Raw genomic sequence first — 23,018 nt, 5'->3', positions numbered from 1 at the left:
TGTTAGTATCTTCTTCCAACATTTTTTCTACATTGAAAATCCGCTGTTTACTGTAGCCATCTTCATTAATTATCTCAGCTACATCTTCTGGATAACTTGCTGCAGCATCTATGTCAGTACTTGCTGTTTACCTTGCACTTTTATGTTATAAAAATAACTTATTTCCCTAAACCTCATGAACCATCCTCTGCTGGCTTCATGCTTTTCTTCCACAGCTGCCTCATCTCTCTCAGACTTTTAGAATTAAAAACAGTTACAGCCTTGCTCTAAGCTACCCTCTACTTTATTGTTTATAGTTATGTTGTGACTGGTTTGATCTTCTGTCCAGACCACTCAAACTTTCTCCACATCAGCCATAAGGCTGTTTCACTTTCTTAATATTTGTATGTTCTCTGAAGTGGCATTTTAAATTTTTTTCAAGAAGTCTTTCTTTGCCTTCACAACTTGGCTAATGGTTGACACAAGAGGCTTAGCTTTTGGTCTTTCTAGGCTTTTAACACAGCTTCCTCACTAAGCTTAATTATTTTTAGCTGCTGATTCAAAGTCAGGTGTGACTCTTCTTTTCACTTGAACACTTAGAGGCCATTGTAGGGTTATCAATTTGTCTAATTTCAGTGTTGTCATAGCTCAAGGAATAAAGGAAGAGAGATGGGGCAATAGTAGGCAGAACAATCAGAACACATGTGATGTGTATTGATTAATTTGCTGTCTCATATGAGCATAGTTTGTGATGTCCCCAAACAATTAAAATAGGGACATCAAAGGTCATTCAACACCGTAACAGATATAAGAATCATGACAATCTTTAAAATGTTGCAAGAATTCCCCAAATGCAACACAGAGACATGAAGTGAGCTCATGCTATGAGAAAAATGTGCAATGCAGGGTTGCCACAGACTTTCACTTTGTAACAAAGCGCAGTATCTGGGAAATCCAATAAAACGAAGCGTTATAAAAGGAGGTGTGCCTGTAATTTCTAGCTCTTTCCTTACCAGCAACATGTTTGCCAAGTGACTTTCTCCTTTCATTTCTCACCACTAAAGCAGTGCTAACACCCACCTCTTAATGCTGACGAATCATTACATTAGTGATGTCCTTTATATAAACTGTCTGCCCCAGTACCCTGCTATTTTATTGCTGTCCTGGAAGCTGTAGCACATCTTGAAAGAGTCACAAGTATTTCATGCCTCACCTAGTCTATTGCAGCTCTTCACAAATGCATGTGCTTCTTTTTGGATCATTCTTCCCTCCATCTCTTACTTAAAAATACTAGATATAAATAGGCTTTGGAGCCAAGAAGTACTGGGTTTAATTCTGTCTCTGCCACAGAATCTGTGTGTTTTGGCAATTTATTTTACCTTTATCAGCCTCAGTTTTCTCATCTGTCAAATGTGGTTTCTCTTAATATTACATGGACTTTACAGAGTGGTTGTGAAGATCAAATCAAGTGAGGGATTTTCTATTTTAGATTATGCCAAATATCTAATGAAAAGCAACTACAATAATAAAATTATAAACTATTTACACAACAATTTTATACATTATAATGAATGATTACATTTTCCCTTTTATTATCTGCAAGCATGAATCTTCAAAGTAAAATCCAAAAAATCATTTTTATTCTAATCCACACATTATTTTTTATGTCATCTTTTTCATTTATTCAAAAAGATTTGTTGAGCGTCATTAGATGCCAGAAATACAATAATGATAAAAACAGAGTTCAGTAGGAAAGACACACAGTCAAGTACTAATAATTACACTATACAATATGTAACTATACAAAAGTAGCTGACCTACTGGGATGTCAGAAAAGGTTAACCTGAGGAAGTGACAATGGAGGAGAGAGGTAGAAGCTATGGAGGAAAGATAGGTTAATCTAGACAGAGAAGGCAGGAAGTGCAACAGTGTTAGGGTGGGGCCCAGTATACATTTGAGGAGCTGAGACAAGACCAGCGTAGCTGTAGCCCAGAGAGTGAGGTGAGAAGAGTTAGGAGAGCCAGCAAGGGCCAAGTCGTGCAAATTGTTACAGGCACTTTTTAAGGTCCTTGGTTTTCATCTTAAGAGCATTGCAAAGTAATAGGTTTTAAATGCAGTAAAGACCGAATTAGATTTGCACTTCTTATTAGCTTTAGCTTCAATCTGAATATCAGATTGGAGGAAAACCAGAGATTTGGGAAGTCCAGATAGTACTTTATCACCATAATCTAGATGAAAAGTACTGGAAACTTGGACTGGGGTTGTGACCATTGAAAGGACGTGAAGTGAGGGACTAGAGAGACATTTTAGTAGTGATCTGTTTAGTTCATGTCCTTTGCAGGGACATGGATGAAGCTGGAAACCATCACTCTCAGCAAACTAACACGAAACAGAAAACCAAACTCCACATGTTCTCACTCATAAGTGGGAGTTGAACTATGAAACATATGGACACGGGGAGAGGAACATAACACACCAGGGCCTGACAGGGATGAAGGGTTAGGGCAGGGATAGTATTAGGAGAAATACCTAATGTAGATGACGGGTTGATGGATGCAGCAAACTACCATGGCACATGTATACCTATGTAACAAACCTGCAGGTTCTGCACATGTATCCCAGAACTTAAAGTATATAAAAAAAAAAAAAAAAAGGCAGATGATGTAACTCTTGAGTAATGGGAAGCCAGTAAACATTTTTAAACTTACAAATGTCAAAGTCACTTTCAACTCAATCAATCCAAACCTAGTACATCTAGTTTCCCTCCAAACCTAGTTTTCATCTTGTGCTGCATATTCTGGTAACTGTTGCCATCAACTGTGCTATTTCACAAACTAGAAACATATGCAGGATTTTTGATATTAAATCTTCTGAATCCCCATACTCACACATTATTTTCTTCCCGAGAATAAAATTGAGCCAGGTTTAAATTGCAGAAATGTATTTCTTAGGGGAACAATCTTACACATTGTATTATAAAGGCAACTTTATTTTTTATTATATTTCCAGACCTGACTTGCAAGAATGCTCAACTAGATTTATATGGGAAGTTTTATAATAAATTAAATAGAAATATTTTTTCTCCTTCCAAAAATCCAAACATTTTAAATCTTGAATGTCACCACTGCAGAGTTGCCTTCCCTGACTGTTCATTCTGAAATAAAGCCTACAGCACAGCCATCAAATTCTATCTCTTTATGTTTTGTTTCACAGAAGCAATATTTTCCCAATGTAACATTACATATTTATCTGGTTTCTGCTTTTTTTGTTTAACTCTGCTAGACTGTAAGCTCCATAAGGACAAGGAACTTGTCTAGTTTACTGCTTGAATCTCCAGCTGTAATGATAATGCCTGGCACATATGTTGGATCTTGTTTTCACATTTTTCTTTTGACATATGTGTAGAGCAACAAAAAGTTGCAAATATATTACAGAAATGTACTGTGTACTTGTAATTCAGTTGACTCCAATGCTAACAACCTACATAATAGTACAGTAGGAAACAGAAAAGGGACAATATTGGAATAAAACAACTAGAGGACTTAGATCTCATGAGTTTGTGTGCTCATTTTTTTTTTTGGCACATGTTTTTGTATGGGTCTACATTTTATCACATTTATAGATTTGTGTTAACTATCATCACTATCAAAATACATCTCAAAACTCCCACATCTCAAAACACCGCAATTGTTTTATAGATGCACCTTGCCTCTCCTTCCCTAACCCCTTGCAAATACTGATCTAGTCCCCATCTCTATAATGTTGTTATTTTTATGTTATATAAATTTAATCATATTTTATGCATATATAAAAGCTATTTTCACTCAGCATAAATAATATCCTTGAAATGTATCCACATTTTTATATGTACCAATAGTCTGCTCCTTTTTATTTGGTTTTATTCCATATTTCTACTAATTATATCATTAAGTAAATCCCACTTTCTATGATTTATCTAACGTCTTTCAAAGTCATGTAAAATATTAGCATTGTTGGCCAGGCACAGTGGCTCATGCCTGTAATCCCAACACTTTGGGAGGTGCAAGCAAAGGTGGTGATTCACCTGAGTTTGGGAGTTTGAGACCAGCCTGACCAACACGGAGAAACCCCGTCTCTACACAAAATACAAAATTAGCTCCATGTGATGGTACATACCTGTAATCCCAGCTATCTGAGAGGCTAAGACAGGAGAATCACTTGAACCCAGGAGGCAGAAATTGCGGTGAGGTGAGATCGCACCATGCACTCCGGCCTGGGCAACAAGAGTGAAACTTGGTCTCAAAAAACCTCGTATTTGCATTGTTACTACTTTATTTTAACATACTAACTTGCCACTTATCTTGTCCAGGACCCAGTATATCTTTGTATGGTAAAATTTTTAAATGTCCTGCCTCCTGCCTCCACATCCTTTTAAATGTCCTGCCTCCTGCCTCCACATCCTTATAAGCAAGCTGTGAACACCCTGCTCAGGCGGTCAGATGCACTAAACAATAAGGAGGCACCTGCTAGAGTTTTCCTTCTTGCTCTCCCCTGACTGTTGAAATAGTGACATTCAAACACACTAATGAAATCCTCTCATTCCTTTTGCTTATTCACAGGTCCTCTCTCAGCTCCACCTGGTTGGCTGAGCCCACTTTCCTGGAGCTACTCCCATATGGCCTCTTGAGTAGCATGCCATGTCTTTCTCTCTAAGATATGTGAGTGTAATAAATCCTTTAATTTCATATGCCTGTGAGAGTGTAATTTTCAGGGCAGTGTGGGAATGATTCTTAAGGGTTCTATGACGGGAACTTAGTTTCCCATTTATAATACAATCCTTCAGCAAGTAGGAGCAATTTCTAAAATGAAAATGTGGTTGACTCTGATTTCCGCTGACAGCTAAAGAAGGGTCTCAGTCATTATGCCTGTGATGTTCCAATGTGTGTGGTCTTTCATCACTTCCTAGAGTTGACATATGCCACTGTTTAGCACTTTGGCGTGGCTTCTCTGTTTACTTCCTTCTTCTTTTCTTTTTCTTCCTTGTTTCTAGAATAGGCAACATTCTAAGTGGATTTAAGAGGAAAGAAAATCCTCATTAAACTGGTAATAAATAATTTTCTTTTGTCTTCAGAAAATCTTCTCAATATTTTTTTTCTTTAAATTACTTAAGAAAAGAAAAAAGCCCCAGAATTTCAGATCTAGCATGTAAGGCATAAGACCCAGAAATGCAAATTTTAAGGTATCCCAAGAAACGTGGCATTCTTAGAGAAATACTAGAATTCTTTAAAGAAGGCAAACAAACAAAAACACGAATCTCAGTGGTGTATGGTGTATTAAAGTATGCAGGGTACTTACTTTATAATTAATGACTTACAAACTTTAATTAATGAGTTACAGGGTACACAAAACAGAGGTTTTCTGTCAGGTGTGGTGGCTCACACCTGTAATCCCAATACTTTGGGAGGCGGATCACTTGAGGTCAGGAGTTTGAGACCAGCCTGGTCAACATAGATGATGTCCCTTTATAATTTTATCATTATTATTTTGGTTTGCTAATATTTTTTTGAGGACATTTGCATCAAGGTTCATCAGGGAGACTAGTCTGTAGTTTCCTTCTTTTGATGTGTCTTTCTTTGATTTTGGTATCAGGGTAATAATGACTTTATAGAATGAATTTGAAAGTACTCCCTTTCTTTCTTTCTTTCTCTCTCTCTCTCTCTCTCTCTCTCTCTCTCTCTCTCTCTCTCTCTTTCTCTCTGAATAATTTGAGCAGGATTAGTATTTGTTTTTTAGATGTTTAGTTAAAATCAGCAATGAAGCTATCATGTCCCTGGCTTTTCTTCGAGGGGTGATTTTTTATTATGGCTTTGATATCATTACATGTTATTGCTTGGTTCAGGTTTTAAATTTCTTCATGTTTCAATCTTGATAAATCGTGTATTTCCAGAAATTTATACATTTCCTCTAGATTTTCCAATTTATTGGCATGTAGTTTCTCATAGTAACCACTAATGATCCTTTGTATTTCCACAGAATTTGTTTTAATGTCTTATTTTTCATCTGAATTTATTTATTTCAGTTTTTTGTTCTTTTTTTTTTTTTTTGAGTTAGGCTAAATGTTTGTTGACTTGATTTATTCTATCAAAAAACAGCTTTTCATTTCATTGATCTTTAGTATTTTTTTCACTTCAATTTCACTTACTTCTGATCTTTTTAAATCTATTTTCATCTATCAATTCTGGGTTTGAATTTTTTTTTTATTTTCTAATTATTTAAGATGCATTGTTAGGCTTTTATGTGAAGTTTTTCTACTTTTTAAAAATGTACATGTTCATTGCTGTGAGCTTTTCTCTTAGGCCTGCTTTTGCTGTATCCCATACATTTTGTTATGTTTTGTTTCCTTCTTTTTTTTGTTTAAATTTTTTTTAATTTACTTCTTAATTTTTTCATTGACCCACTGGTTATTTAGAGATATGTGGTTGAATTTACATGTGTTTGTATAGTTTTCAAAATTCCTATTGTTATTGATTTCTTGTTTTATTCCATCGTGGTCAGAGAAGATACCCGATATACTTTGAATTTTTTTGAATTGTTGAGACTTGTTTCGTAGCCTAACAAATGGTTTATCCTTGAGTATGATTCATGTGCTGCAGAGGAAGAATATGTATTCTGCAGCTGTTGAAAATGTTCTGCAAGTAACTATTAGATCCATTTGGCTATAGTGCAGATAGACCAAATCTACATGATTAAAGACTATCTTTCATGCCAATTCCAGTGCCCTTTTTCTGAATATGATATTAAAAACAGGTACCATGATTGCTCACCACATTTTTGGTTCTTAAGAAGGTGCTTTTTGTGTGGATAGTTGTTCAATTTGGTGTTCTTGTTGGGGTAACAACAGCTGGGGGTTTCTATTCAACCGTCTTGCTCGGCCTTCTCTAAGACAGCTTTTAAAAATATATTTATTGAGTTTCCACTACAAGTAAAACAAACAGGTATTGGCCAACTCCAAAAAATATGTTATGTGTGCCTATGAAGTTTAGAAAATAAAAGCAGATATTAATATTGATAAAATAATAAGAAAAATAACTCTCTCTGTTTTCCTAGGACTGTCCTGGTTTTAAAAGGAAAATCTACATCCCAGGAGCTCCCTCAGTTCGAGGTCAACTTGGTATGCTTGGTAAGCCTATCAAATAATCATATGACAACACAGAATCACTGCTGTCACAATTGCTAATAGACAGAAAAGCATGAAGTTACAGATCTCTGTGATGGGGGAGGGCCTGATTGGAGATCTGAAGAATATTCTCCATAAAAAGAGACTATGAAAAAATAGTCAAAGAAAGAGAAGGTGTGCACCTGATACATATTGGAAGAGAAGTGTTCTATGTAATGAAATTGGCATTTAAAAGGGATCATGGTAGGAGATAGCTTGTTTAGTGTGAGAGCTATACAAAAATCAGTGTGGCTGGGGCCCAGAAAACAAGGGACTCATGGTAAGAGATGTGTCTGAATTACACACCAGGATTTAGACCAGACTCAGGAAGCATTTTCTATAAAGTGTCATATATTATAAACAATTGAAAGATGGATTAAAGAGTTCCAGACATTGTTGTATGGCCTCCTTGTTCCAAATATTAAATCAAACCTGAATCCAACTACTTTTGAAAAGGAAATGCAATTAAGGTCCCAAATCAGCTGACCTTAAGATAAAGAGGTTATCTTATAGCACCTGATCTATCGAATAAACCTTTAAATCTTAGTTGTAGAGGTCAGAAATAGAGGACTTCAGAGATTTCCAGCACAAGGGGATTTAACTAACAGGACATTCTCCATTGCTGACTTTAATATGGAAGGGATCATGTAGCAAGAACTGGGGGCAGCCCTAGGGACTGAAAGCAGCTGCTAATGATAACTATTAAGCAACCAGATGTCTTATCATTCAAAGGAATTGCATTTTCTAAATGGGCAGTTGGAGGAGGACCCTAAATCTTAAATAATATAGCAACTCTAGACAGCATCTTGATTTCAGTCATGTGAGACCCTGAGCAGAGAACACGGTTATACTTTGCCAACTGCTGACACACAGAGACTTGGAAAGGACATATTTTTTTGTTGTTTTAAGCTAATAATTTTACAGTGATTAGTTACGTAGTAATAGAAAACACACACGGCAAATATAGTAATTATTTTTTGACTACTAGGCACTACAGTTTCTGCTGCAACTAGCCAACAATGATATTATAGGGCAAAATCAGCCAAAGATAGTACGTAAATGAGTATTTATGTCTATACGCCAATAAAACTTCATTTACAAATAAAATCGTTAGTATATTTGCTTGTGTGTTATAGTTTTCAGACTCTTAACATGGAAAATCTAAGGAGTTGAACATATCGTTAAGGAGATTTTGCTTTAATCTAACAAACATGGAAAAATGGTGATAAACGATTATATTTACATTTTGAAGATCAATCTGTCTAAGAATTTGGTATGGAATAATTGAATGAAGTAAATCAGAATGAAAAGTGTAGAATAGTTTTGTGGCTATTGCACTTGATATCTATGGCTAGGAGGATGGTTACTGGAAAAGTGATAGGAAAAATCTTCAATATGGGCATGTGTGAATATGCATTCGTGCGTGTGTGTTTGCATTCATGCACATGTACAAACTCTCTATAAAGACACAAGCTGTGTTTTGTGACATTTTGCTCTAATGAATAAACAGATTCTGCAATGTTTGTGGTGTAACTCTGAAGAAAATGACTGAGCTTTTTCTATGATAATGGCATCAGATTGATTAAATGAACATTTCCTGTATCTGGCAAATTCATATGAATTATAGAGAAGAAAACAGCTCTACTGACCCGATGATTTAATATTCTCTTCCTAACAACTTGCGAAACATTATGAGATGATGAGAACGATATGACCAGAAGCATTTTGAAACAGTCTGAAATTGATAACTGCTAGATAAAAGCTTCCTTTTTGCCTTACCCCTTCCCACACAATGCTGTTTGAAATACTATTTTCAAAAAGTGTTTTTATTGAAGTATTCTCCTAGGTACTGAATGGTTTCTTGTGAAATAAAGTACTCAGCTCTATAATTGACACATAGTAGGTATGAAGTGAATTTTAGTGAAATTGGAATCTAAATTGGCAAAAATAAAGACAGTTTTTATTGAATCTATGTTTAAAATACTAAATGAAATCAGTAACTATGGTGAATATCAAGTTATTTAGAGTTCACATTACTTTTCTTTAAAAAGAAATGCAATGTTAGATTGCACAAGGAAAATGTGACACATATATGCCATGGAATACTATGCAGCCATAAAAAATGAGTTTGTGTCCTTTGCAGGGACATGGAAGAATCTGGAAACCATCATTCTCAGCAAACTGACACAAGAACAGAAAATCAAACACTGAATGTTCTCACTCATAGGAGGGTGTTGAACAATGAGAACACATGGACACAGGGAGGGGAGCCTCATACACAGAGGTTTTTGGGGGATGGCAAGGGAGGGACAGTGGGGGTGGGTGGGGGGTCGGGGAGGGATAACATGGGGAGAAATGCCAGATGTAGGTGGCAAGGGGATGGAGGCAGCAAACACATTGCCATGTGTGTACCTATGCAACAATCTTGCATGATCTGCACATGTACCCCAGAGCCTAAAGTACAATTTAAAAAAAAAAATGCAAAATTTTAAAAGAAAAATGTTGCAAAACATCTCTCCCTGGATCTTCCATATTTATGCATGTGTTGCTGTGTACTGCACTTCAAGATATTAAGCATTCTTTACCCTCCACCATTTTTCAATATAATGTTTACAGCAAGTAACTGAGGGATGAGTTCACATCTTCCCTGGGAGCAAAGGTTTATTTGCTTACTGCACACTGTGAAACAGAGGATTTCTTAAGCTTATCATACTCTTTTGTGATACAATCCATAGTTTATGCAGGCACTGTGTAGGCCCTCTGCATGGATTTGGGAGGCAAGTAGAATTAACCAAAAAATGCTAATACTCATGCTACTTGCTGTGTCGTAAGTAATAAAATTCTTTGTCTCTGAGCAAGAAGTTGATATCTTCCATATCTGTGATAGAGTATTAGGGCATACTTAGCATGTTATATATAAAGAATAATTCTTAGTGTAGAGAAAATTTTTTAAGGTTTTATATTTGGATAAATATTCTAGGTTGACTACTTTGAACAACATGTTCTCAAATATTTTCCCAAATATGTATGAAAGGTTACCATAATTAATGACATAAATGACAATAACATTATGGTTGACAAACCTTCTTTCAAAGGTTTACTTTAGTTCCCCAAACTTTAAGGTGAGTAAGAGAGATACTATCATTCCACATATAAATGTAAACACTGCTCGGAAGGTTTCTACAATATTTTTCAAAGCAGTGTAGTGTTTAAAAGTTAGATTCGTAGTTATAATTTGACAATTCTGCCTTCTGTTTAAAAATGTTATTTATAAAAGTAGTACGGCAAAATACATTTACTTTAATTATTTATTCATGTATTCATTAGCAAAATTTCTTCAAACTTATTATATTATGCTAATTGTATACCATTATATAGTTTGTGTTCTGTGTGGGGGGATTCGTGAGAAAATCAGTTGCATATAATGCGTAGCGGATACAATGCAGACAAGTGGTTAGAATGTCCAGTTTGTTTTATGAGGTAAGTAAGTAAGTTTTTTCTGTTTGTTTTATAGCTCAAACAAGTTTTTTGAAATAATTTTGGGAATTTTAATTTTACTCTCAATGAGTTAAAGACAGAAAGGAGAAAAGAATAGAGTCCCGGAAAGAGCTGGTGAGAATCAACAACTTTCACGTAGAGACCCAGGTATTGGAACCTCAGATTGAACCAAATTACAGATTCTTCTGTTTCCTTGGGGTAATAAATCATAAAATTTATTTAAAGTCTTCTTCATAACTTGCAGTGCTCTGAATATCATGCTTCAATTATATGAATAAGCTTTGTATGTTCTTTATTGTGAAGGCTTGGATTCCTTATTGACATGTAGATTGAAATTCTTAATTGTCAAGACTATGAGGCAATTGAAGGAATAACTTGGTGAAATATTCTAGGTAAAAGACAAATATTTGTACAGTTTTTAGATTTTGGTGTCTAGCATAGTACTTTGACCCAGAGAAAGTACACACACACAGACATACACACACACACACACACACACACACACACAAATGGATAAAAAAGAGAAAAGAGGTAGAATGGGCACAGTGGCTCATGCCTCTAATACCAGCACTTTGGAGGCTGAGACAGGCAGATCACTTGAGATCAGGAGTTCAAGACCAGCTTGCCCAACATGGTAAAACCCTATCTCTACTAAAAGTACAAAAATTAACAAGGTGTGGTGGCATGCACCTGTAATCCCAGCCTCTTGGGAAGCTGAGGCAGGAGAATGGCTTGAACCCAGGAGGTTGCAGTGAGCTGAGATGGCGCCACTGCACTCTAGCCTGTGCAACAGAGCCAGACTCTATCTCTGAAAAAAGTAAAGAGAGAGAAAAGAGCATGAGAAATAAATATTGAATGAAAAGGCCAAGGAAGTTCTTCAAGAGAGTTGATGAAGCAAGTATGAACTTTAGACTGCCTTCGGATGGATTTCCTCTCATTTAATAAAAAAATTAATAAAATCATAAATATAGAGGAATCATTATAAAATCTGTATTTATTTGTAAGGAGAAAGAGAAGAGAAATCAGGCAAATGAACTGGGAGAGAGAGGCAAAATTACATAAACTTTTGAAAAGTGGGGCTAAAGAATAATTCAGGAAGAGAAAATAAAAAAGAGAACAACCAGGAAGAAAAAGGTGAGGAGAGGTTAGAGATAAATAAGGAAGGAAAGAGGAAAATTAAAGAAAAATCAAAACTTTTATTTTATCTTCACTTTCTACATGGTTAGTAAATCAACAGGAGAGACAGAACCTTACAGCAGGAAGAGAGAGGAGAAAATGGCTGCTTTTCAAACACTTGACTTAACCATGCCTGGTCTCTCACTAGCAGCCTCTGCATATTCCCCTGACAGCACCTGTAGAAGGTGTCTGCGGAACACCGAAGGGGTGGTGGGTAAGTATGACATGTGGCACCAGGGCAAGATCTGATCCTTGACAAATGAAATCTGTCAGCCATCTCCTCAAAGGCTGCCACCTTTCATATCCCTGCTTGGCTGAGCTAGCTTTATGTAGAGACTTATTGTATTATTCAGCTCTTTTGATTTTCCTTTTTATGACAACCCTCCCCTGGAGACCATCAATCTCTTTACAATACTGGAGAATGACTCTAACTGAATGATATTTCAATGTAATTTATAACTCTCTACTGTAAACACAAATGTGGGTTGTTTCTTAGCGTTGGAAATAATGCTAGTGGAGAGTCTTGAGCCTTTATTCTTTTGAATGAAGTTAGTACCAAAAAGGTTAAGGAATTTGACAAACAAATTTAATAGAGCTGAAAGAAAGAAGAAACAAATGCAAAATGAATAAACAAACAAACATACATATTCCCAAAGAAAAACAAAGTAGAAAGAATGAGTTTTAGCTTTCTTTGCTTATTATATAATTTTGTGTTGTTAAACCTCACAGGCAGTTATGAAGATTGTGTAAATAATTAATGATCAAGACATACAAACAAAGTTGTAGGAAATACTACCCACTACTGAATCCTTCTAAAGATGCAAGAAACCTTAAGTTGTACCTAGTCCATTGGAAGATCTAAACTCTCAAGATTTTATTCTCCCTAAATTTATTATAGATTCACAATAGTTCCAATCAAAATAGCAGTAGATGTTTTGTTATTTTTTTTGTTTTTGTTTGTGGAAATTGGTAAGAAGGTTTTAAAATTTATATGGAGCAATAAAAGAAGGACTTATTGATAAAGGATGCTGAGCCAGTGAGACAATTACATGACTAATTTATAATTATTTCACATATACCTTTTATTGTACAGTTTGACTATATGGTTAAAAATAAAATAATTTTAAGACTAAGCAATTACATTAGCAAAAATTTCTGAACATAGGGAGAATAAATAAGAACTTCAATAGAAAAAATTGAATACAAAATTTCTGGTAAAGAAATATTTTTTGTGAATTTATAGAATGATTAATAGTAGTTATCAACTTGCTATAGGATTTCCATTTCATTGGATACACTTTATAAGAATGATTTAAATGTCTGATTTTAAAATGATGGTATTTAAAGTGTGCCAAGTATTAAAACATTTGCAACTACCTGCTCTTAAAATGAAATGTTATTTGTCAATTTAAATACATAAAAGGGAATGAGGTTTTCAGAATTCATTTGGAAATACACAAACAAAAAAGTTGAAAACAAGTGTCTGAGAACATAAAAGTAGCTAACCAGAAACCACCATCATGTGGATGAGCACAGAATTCCTGCTGTCTTTCAAAGTCCTTCCCAGTCTCCTCTGTAATTCCCAGAATGAAGTTCATATAAGAATACGATATGGCCTCAAGTACTTCTGCGGCCTCATTTCCTGAGTTCTCTTTTCCATACTCACACAGAAGGATCTCCGAAGACAGAACACAGGGTACTTTCCTGAAAGACCCCTGCCTAGTCCCTAGAGAGCTTGCTGTTTCTGCCTTGAATCCACTCTCCACGCCAAATGAACAGGCTAACAATTTCTACTCCTCACAATTCAGCTCAGCATCATCCCCTCCTCTGGAAATGCTCCTAGGTGATGCATAAAGATTTGTATTTTTGTCAGGATTAGAACCTTTGCTGAGTTAAGTATTTGTCTTCACCAATGTCGAAATGTATGTACTCCTTCAGAGCAGGGCTTTTCTTGTTTTGTTCTGTTTTGTTTTGTTTTGTTTTGTTTTTGTTTTTCTGCTTTGTTTCCCTCTTTAAATTTTCAGTATTTAAAAGCTATCTATTTTACAACATGCAAATGATTGCAGAGTGAATGAATTTAAGAATAAATACACATTAAATCTGCTTTTCTTTTTCCATAGAGCAAGTTCATGCATTTGAAAGTACTGAGAAAGGCACATCTTAATGACTCCAAATTTTAAACCTCATAGTATTTAAAAAGCAAATTTCTGCTTTATTTTCAAAATACTAAATTATTTAGGAAATACTGACTACACAGAATGCCAGAGAGACTTATAGTACTGAAAAGTTAATTCTGTAATTATAGACATTGTATTTTGATTTTCTCAGTAAATAAGTCTTCCTAAAGGCAGCACTAAGTATTTTGTGATGGCTTCTGTAAATCTGCTATTAATTTTCTGTTGCACAGTGTCTGCTCTAATTATTAGAATACACAGAATTGTGCTGTCTTAAATTTCCTATTTGGAAAATCTATAATGTGATAATTTGATTTGCTCATGATAGCTAAAAAGATTAAGATTAGTCAGCAGTATACTATAGCAAACCTTTAAAAAATAAAAAAAAAATGCACATCCTTACCCTGCAATCCACCTCTAGTGCCAGATTTAGGACTCAAAGACTGATATAATGGGTGATTGATTGGCAAACAGCAAATATGCCTGGCTGCCGAGCTGATGAGAGAGACTCATTCACTTGTTCAATCCCTCCCTGGCTTAGGGTTTGACAGGCTGGCTGACTAGAGCTACCTGGCAGACTGGTTAGTTAACTTGCTAGTTGACTGGTTGGCTAGCTGCAGAGATGGTTTCTTGACTAGCTAAGTGCCCGATGAAAGGGAAGACAAGTTGCACAGCTGTCTGTTAAACTAGCTCAGAAGTCGGTTGGCTGATTGTCTGACTGACAGCCAGACTAAATTAATAACCAATGTGCAAGATCACACACCTTCTGGAGGTGTTCTCAGCTGCATGCTCACACTCACTCTGGCTGCAAGATTATGCAAATGTCCAGACCACATTTGTGTAGTCTGGGACTGCATAAAATTCACAGCTCCATTTGAGAAGACTTTTTTATACCTGAGAAACTCAAAATTCCTGATGTTTAATATCGCACAAGCAGAGACCATTTGGAAAGAATTGGTGCTCTGTCTATGGATGGTTATGTGCTAGGGAAAAAGTAAAAATGACTGCCTAGAGTGTTTGCTGAAATCTGAGAGGCCAGCCATAGGTGGTGAGGGTGTAGATGATGAGTAACTGTTTTGTAAGAGTTAGTAACGCCCTTTCCCGTGTTAGAGAAATGGATAAAACATTTTCCTGTGATGATACAGATTTATATAATCAGATCCGCTGCATCTCTCCATTAATCTTACAAAAAGTTATTAAAAACAATTCAACCAGTATTCATCTATCCATTAAGAAACTGCTCCACTTTTTCCTGTGTTCTTATGAGATTATCCATCAAAATGCCTAGTTCACCTATCAACCTCATGGGCGTAGTCCAAACACTCTTTCGAAAGAGTTAAAAGAGGAATTTAACAATACAGATTAAGTAATTTTCTGAGGGGAGAATTCCCTAGTTGTAAGGACCATTTTGGTCAAGTTTCTGAAGGCTCTTGTTTCAGAAGTAAGAATTTTCCAATTAGAAAGCAAAGCCAATAAAAAGAAAGAAAAGCTGAGATAAAGAGGTAAGAGAAACAAAGCACAGAAAACAGAAGAGAAGATAGTAAAAGGGGGGAATCCTGATTGCCCAACTTCAGAACTTCTATTCAGACACACCCAAATTAAACACTGGACTTTTCAATATTGTGATTCAACAAAGTTTTCATACTGAGCTTACATGTAATAAAAGTGTTCAGAATAATATACAGACACAGTTTCATTGAATTATGTTGAGAGATTAATTCATTATTTTGATAAATACTTGTTTAAAACTTACAAGATGGAGGTAATGCAATAGTATATAAATTATATTAATGGGAAGCTATATAAAGAAAAATATCACTACCTAAAATATACAAATTTATAAAATTTAAAAAATCACTATCAGAAAATAATTATCACTAACAGAGCATGTGAAAAATAGAAGGATCTTGACAGGCATACATGGGTAATAAGAAGGTTTATGATTAAAATAGTTTCAATAAACACTACTCTCTTTTTCCTGGCTGTAATAATTGAATCATTGTCTTTATTTTTTCATGAGTAAATGAACATGTCTTGAGTTTAATCAACATAACAAAAATCGCTGATTTTGCATGGGTACTATTCCTAAAAGTGTCTTCTTACTTGGCCTTTATCTGCTTGGTAGATGCCCCTTACCCGTTGAAGTCAATCAAAATAGCTCCAAGCTCTGCTATTTTATCAAAGAATTTCTCTTTCCACATGTATCCCAGGTTACCATGTATTGTATCTTTAATGTTTCTGAATCATTTAGTAATACTTGTTTATTATAATTTCACATAATAATTATTGTCTATATTTTTGTGTGTGTTCTAACTGTGAGGTCATCCAGGATGGAAAAACCTTATTATACATCTTATATATCTCAAATATTTATCTGGCATTCAATTTATATCAAGTGAGCAATAAATGCTAATTATATAATTGAATAAATAAAATTAATTCAAATGTGAAATATTTAGCCTAATTTCTTCAATGTTCCTTTTTTATTTGCAAATATAAGCAAAAGCAAATCTAGCTAGTGATAAATATATATGCAATTAATAACAAAGACTATCTGTTTGCTTTTCTCTTCTATTTTCCTTGATTTTCTTTTTGAGTTAAAAAAGCCTCTGGGAATGAAGTTTAAACTCTCTTATGTTTCTATCAGTGTGGACAACTGGCATTTTATAATACTTAATTATCAAATAATCTTTCAAAGCCCTTAAGCTATTTGAACTCAAGAAGGATGTAGAAAATCATACATAATCACATTTTGTAATCAACCAAAAACAAATGATCAGTGTTGATTATAAAACATTTTAACTAAGTTGTTAGTTATGAGTGTTAAATTAGGCCAAATATTTCACTCTGTGTATCTCAATTTTTATGCATTTTAAATGAGGATGGCCTGAATTTACTTAAAGTCCATACATCTATTACCCTAATGATGACAAAAGTCGAGTCATGCCATGATATTTCTGCTAGTCATGCCAAGACATTTTTCTCATATTTACTTTGTAAAACGTGGATAATAAGGAGGATCTCACGGGATTTTTCAAAGAATGAAATAGATATGCATGCATGTATGTGTAGATAGATATAGGTATAAATATATAGATATAAATATTTTATTCTAATATTTCTTTGTCTGTATATGTACATACATACATAACACACACATATGTGATGCATATCATATATGCTATATATAAAACTTAGAACAAGTCATGACCCTTGGTAACTTGTGTATATAGTTTCTGTCTACTCATAACAATGATAATTCCATTTTTAGCTTCATTAGCTAGAAACCAGAACTGGAGAAAAAGGGATTACAATTCAAGGAGGTAGAACAACTAAAAGGCATTCTATAAAATATTTGTCCAGTCATCCTCAAAAATTTCAACTTCTTCAAAAACAAGACAAGTGTGAGAAACTGTCATAACTAATAGGAGCCTCAGAAGATGCGACCACTAAATGTAATATATTCTAGAGGACCTATTGACATAAAAATAAACATTAGAGAAAACCTGAGGATTTGTGAATAAACTACGGACTTAAGTTGACAATAATGTATCAAAATAAGTTTATTAATTGTGTTCAGTGTACCAGGATAAGGTTTCAAATATAGATCAGTGCACAGTGGCATATGGCTATAATCCCAGCTCCTTAAGAGACTGAAGAGAAAGAATTGTTTGAGGTCAGGAGTTTGAGACCATCCAGGACAAAAAAAAAAAAAAAAAAAAAAAAGAGAGATTTCTTATATTAAAATAAAATTGATTAAAAAAAAATAACCAGGCATGGTGGAGCATGCTTATGGCCCCAGTTACTTGGAAGTCTTAGGTGGGAGGATTTTCTGAATTCAGGAGTTCAAGGATGCAATGAGCTGCGATTGTGTCACTGCACCAGCGTGGGTGGTAGAGCTTGACTTTCTCTATTTTTTCTTTTCTTTTTTTTTTTTTTAAGAGGGAGTCTTGCTCTGTCACCAGGCTAGAGTGCAGTGGCAGGATCTCGGCTCACTACAATTTCTGCCTTTTGGGTTCAAGTGATTGTCCTGCTCCAGCCTCCCAAGTAACTGGGGATTATAGGTGTGTGCCACCATACCCAGCTAATTTTTGTATTTTTAGTAGAGACAGGGTTTTATCATGTTGGCCAGGATAATCTCCATGTCCTGACCTTATGATCTGTCTGCCTTGGTCTTCCAAAGTGCTGATTACAGACGTGAGCCACCATGACTGGATAACCTTCTCTATCAAGGAAGAAGAAAGAGGAAGGAGGAGGAGGAGGAGGAGGAGGAGGAGGAGGAGGAGGAGGAGGAGGAGGAGGAGAAGAAGAAGAAGAAGAAGAAGAAGAAGAAGAAGAAGAAGAAGAAGAAGAAGAAGAAGAAGAAGAAGAAGAAGGGGGGGAAGGGGAAGGGGAAGGGGAAGGGGAAGGGGAAGGGGAAGAGGGAGGAGGAGGAGGAAGAAGAATAGGAAGAGGGAGAAGAAGAGGAGGAGGAAGAGAAGGAGGAAGAGGAGATGTAGGAGTTCAAGGATGTGGTGAACTATGATTGTGTCACTGCACTCCAACGTGAGCAATAAAGCTTGACCTTCTCTATTGAAGAAGAAGACAAAGATAAAGATGGAAAAGCAGTAGGAGGAGGAGAAAAATTAGGTTCAATGCATACAGAAAGTCTCAGCACTATCTTTATAATCAGTTTGTCAATCTAAAATACTTGTAAAATTATATCTACCTATCATTTATCTAGAGAGAGAGAAAGTATATATGCACATTAGTGAGGTACTCAGTTGAATGGGTAAGGTAAGATTTGGGAGAAAGAGAAGAACATTACAAGATAAGTGTTTGGAAGCATGCTGAAGCAAAGATATGTCTTAGGAACTTTGAGATGCCTGGAGAGGAAAGCTTGAGAAAGTATGTGGTAAAATATGAATCTAATGATTTAGAAAAGGGCTATTTCATTAAGGGTTTTGTAAGCTATTTTAAAAGGTTTGCTCTTTACATTTAGGATAATGGGAAATCTTCCATGAATTGGAAGAAGATAAACAACTTGATGGTATTTTTGTGTTGGCAGGATAATTCTGATTCAAAGGACTTGAGAGAAGTAAGTTCAGCATATAAGATAGTTCAAGCTAAGTATAATGGAGTCCAAAATAGGTTAAATGGCAATGGGGATGTAAAAAAGTGGATATAGAAAAAAAAATTAGTGTAATACTTCTGAAATATTGAGGTTAAAAAATGAGAAACTTGAAAAATCGTAGATAGTGCCTTCTTCTTTTAAGCAACTAGCTTCAATACTAAGCTTTTAGAATTCAAAGCTATTGTTACCTTACCCTTGAAGCTATGTCATTTGTGATGAGAATATCTAATCCATGTTGCTCTTTGTAACCATTCTAACACAAGGTTTACGTGTGTGGTGGGGAAGGTGATGGGAAGTAAGAGGAAGACTATGCTTAATTATAAATTTGCAGAGTATAACATCTCTCTATTTCATAGTACCAAGGAGATTTTTAAAAGTAACTAGCTCACACACAGATTTTTCCTAAAAGAATTTCAATGACCATTTGTGAAATGTGTTTAAAGTGACAGGCAAAGCATTTGAGAACAGTTTCATATTTAATCTTATAAGTAACTTCGTAAAAATATACTTGAATTCCCATTTTTTTTACAATCAAGAAAACAAGTGTATTATAGGACAAATAAATTGCTAAGGACGTAAAGTTCTTAAGTGTGATAGCATTCTGATTTAAGACTACCTTTGCCTAATTCTCAATCCTGTTCTTTTATAAAACATCACATTAACTTTCAGTAATAAAAGCACTCCTTTTTATAGGAACAGGAAATTCAAAAGAAAGAAGTCGACCCCATATAAAACCCACCTTTGAAATTTTCAAGTATATATATTTATGAGGAGGGTTGAAAAAGAACTAATGAATAAAGTATTTTTTTCACTGTCTTAAATGATAGTTTCTCAAGGTTTGTTCCTTCAAAAGGCTTGAGTCATTTCCGTTTGAGTGGTTTTTGGTGGAAGGAATGAAAGAGTTTCATGATGACACAGTTCAAGAGTTACTATATAAATCAGGCAGGATGAATGATCCCATTATCTGGTCGTGGATCCCTGGCTGCAAAGAGCTTTTGCTAAAGGTAAATCTACAGATACATCAACACAGGGAGGACCTTCTAAAAGTCAATGCCTGATTCGAATATTAAATGATGGGATGTGTGTGGTGACACAGGACAGATTGGAATTTTTTTTGTGGTACAAATTTATCACTTTGGATATGACTTTTTATGCTCTGATATAAAGATGGCAGGAGAATGTCACAAAGAAGGTAGGGATGAGAAGTCCAAGTAATATTAGAAAGAATACGCAGATAGTCAATGGCCAGGAAACACATCCACTCAGGTCTCTGGGCCAATGAAATAAAGCAGAACACCACACCGTTTGTTTAAGTACTCGAATTCATGGAATATACTCCTCATGCCTGGCATAGACCATAGATTTAATAATTCTCATAATGCAAATTATTATATGTTTCAGAGAATGTATTTGTTTTCATTATCAAAATGTGGATATCAATACTTGATTTATATAAAATAATTTTTGAATTAATTCAGTTAGGTCTGGCATGAGAAATACTGACATACAAATAGAAATACTAGCTAAACATTGATAAGGACACATAATGACTCATTCATTGTGCTAAATGCTTTATAGGAGTTATCATAATCAAAAATCACTGAAACTTTCCAAAGTAGGTACATTTGCCATCCCCATGCAATTAATGAATCATGAATGCCTGATAGACATATCAGAGCTCAATTAGTCTTGTTCCAAAATCTTCAATTGAAACATAGAAACCAATATCTATTTATGGTCTTTTATGTGTCAAAGACCATTCACCATGTCTTCTACTTAGGATATTTCTAATGCTCTTCAAAGTTTTGTACACTGGGGTCATAATCCTCTGTACAGGGTAACAGTTATGCTCATGAGAAATAACTTAAAAAATTGTACCACATATTAAGTGGCGAAACTGTTTTTAAATTATTGCTGTTATTTCAAATAACAAATAGTATTACTATTATTTCAAACTATGCTTTTGCACAATATGTTACAGTAAATGAGAAAACTTTCCAGCTAGATACTTGATAAGATCTGATTATGCTATTTTGTCCTCATTGTTTTGCCTTTTCAAATAGAAAAGAAGAGAGAGAGAAAAAGAAAGCTATGTTTTTAAATCTCTTATTTGTATTTGTACCAATATATACAAAATATCTTGCATTTTCTGGACACTCAATATTGATTAAATGAATAAATAAACATGTAATAGATTTGCATATGAGTCCACGATTCAGAAGTTTTCATTTGCTATGGAGACTCGTGAACTCCCTATATTAGTTCCCTTTCACACTGCTGAGAAAGACATACCCAAGACTGGGCAATTTACAAAAGTAAGAGGTTTAATTGGATTTACAGTTCCACTAGCTGGGGAAGCCTCACAATCATGGTGCAAAGCAGAGAGGAGCAAGTCCCGTCTTGTGTGAATGACAGCAGGCAAAGAGAATGAGGAAGACAAAAAAGAGGAAGCCCCTGATACAACCATCAGATCTGTGAGACATTCACTACCACAAAAATGTATGAGGGAAATGGCCTCTATGACTCAATTATCTCCCATCAGGTCCCTCCCACAATAAGTGGGAATTATGGGAGTACAATTCAAGATGAGATTTGGGTGGGGACACAGGGCCAAACCATATCCCTGCCTCATAACGAATGAACATTGACTTTGGGAGGCCGAGGTGGGTGGATCACCTGAGGTCAGGAGTTCTAGACCAATCTGGTCAACATAGTGAAACCTTATCTCTACTAAAAATAAAAAAAAAAATAAAAAAAAAAAAATTGGGCATGGCGGTGTGTGCCTGTAATCCTAGCTACTCGGAGGCTGAGGCAGGGAATTGCTTGAACCAGGGAGGTAGAAGTTGCAGTGAGTCGAGATTGTGCCACTGCATAGCAGCCTGGATGACAGAGAAAGACTCCAAATCAAAAAAAAAAAAAAAAAAGAGTGAACATTGAAGTTTAGGTAATTTTCCTTCTCTTCTGCTTGCTTCTGTAGAGCAAAATCTCAGTAAATGAAAGTCCTGACAACGTAACTGTCCATTGACTCATGAGTGGATAAAGAAAATGTGGTATTATAAACCATTAAATACTACTCAGCCATAAAAAAGAATAAAATAATGGCATTAATAGCAACTTGAATGGGGTTGAAGACCATTATTGTAAGTGAAGTAACTCAGGAATGGAAAATTAAATATTATATTTATACGTGGTAGCTAAGCTATGAGGATGCAACGACATGAGAGTAATATAATGGACTTTGGGGACCCTGGAGGAAGAGTGAGAGGGGATGAGGGATACAAGCCTACACATCGAGTACAGTGTATACTGCTCAGGTGATGCATGCACCAAAATCATAGAAATTAGCACTAAAGAACTTACCTATGTAGTAAAAAACCACCTGTTCCCAAAAGCTATTGAAATAAATAAAATCAAATAAGCACTCTAGAACTGTAAATATATATATATGTACACATATTTATATATATGTATATGTCCTACAATATATAACATATATTTGTCACAGCTCAAATTAGTTATTTGTCAGTACAAGTGAGAGTTCTCTTTCATTTACAACATTTGGTGTTTCTTTTCCTATATGTATAGCTCTGGGCTTTTAAAAAATGTTGCTGAGTTTTTATTGAATTGTTCTAGGAGTTTTAAAGTCATCCAGACACACCATAAGTCTAATTTGTGACTTAGTTTGCCAGTAATCTGTGATTTATCTGAGTAAGGGTCTACTATCTGAGGAAGTGTTTAATTTTTGTTAGAATATTTGGAAATTAAATTTGTGTTATTTTTCAAAGTCTTCAGGTCAACACCTCTGACATGAAATATAGATATCTAAGTATTTTTTAAATTTAAAATCAGGGCACATAAGTTTGATTTTCATTCTTAGGAAATG

The sequence above is a fragment of the Saimiri boliviensis genome, chromosome 1, assembly GCF_048565385.1.
Source record: "Saimiri boliviensis isolate mSaiBol1 chromosome 1, mSaiBol1.pri, whole genome shotgun sequence".
NCBI classification, from domain to species: domain Eukaryota; kingdom Metazoa; phylum Chordata; class Mammalia; order Primates; family Cebidae; genus Saimiri; species Saimiri boliviensis.
This window is presented reverse-complemented; position numbering follows the sequence as displayed.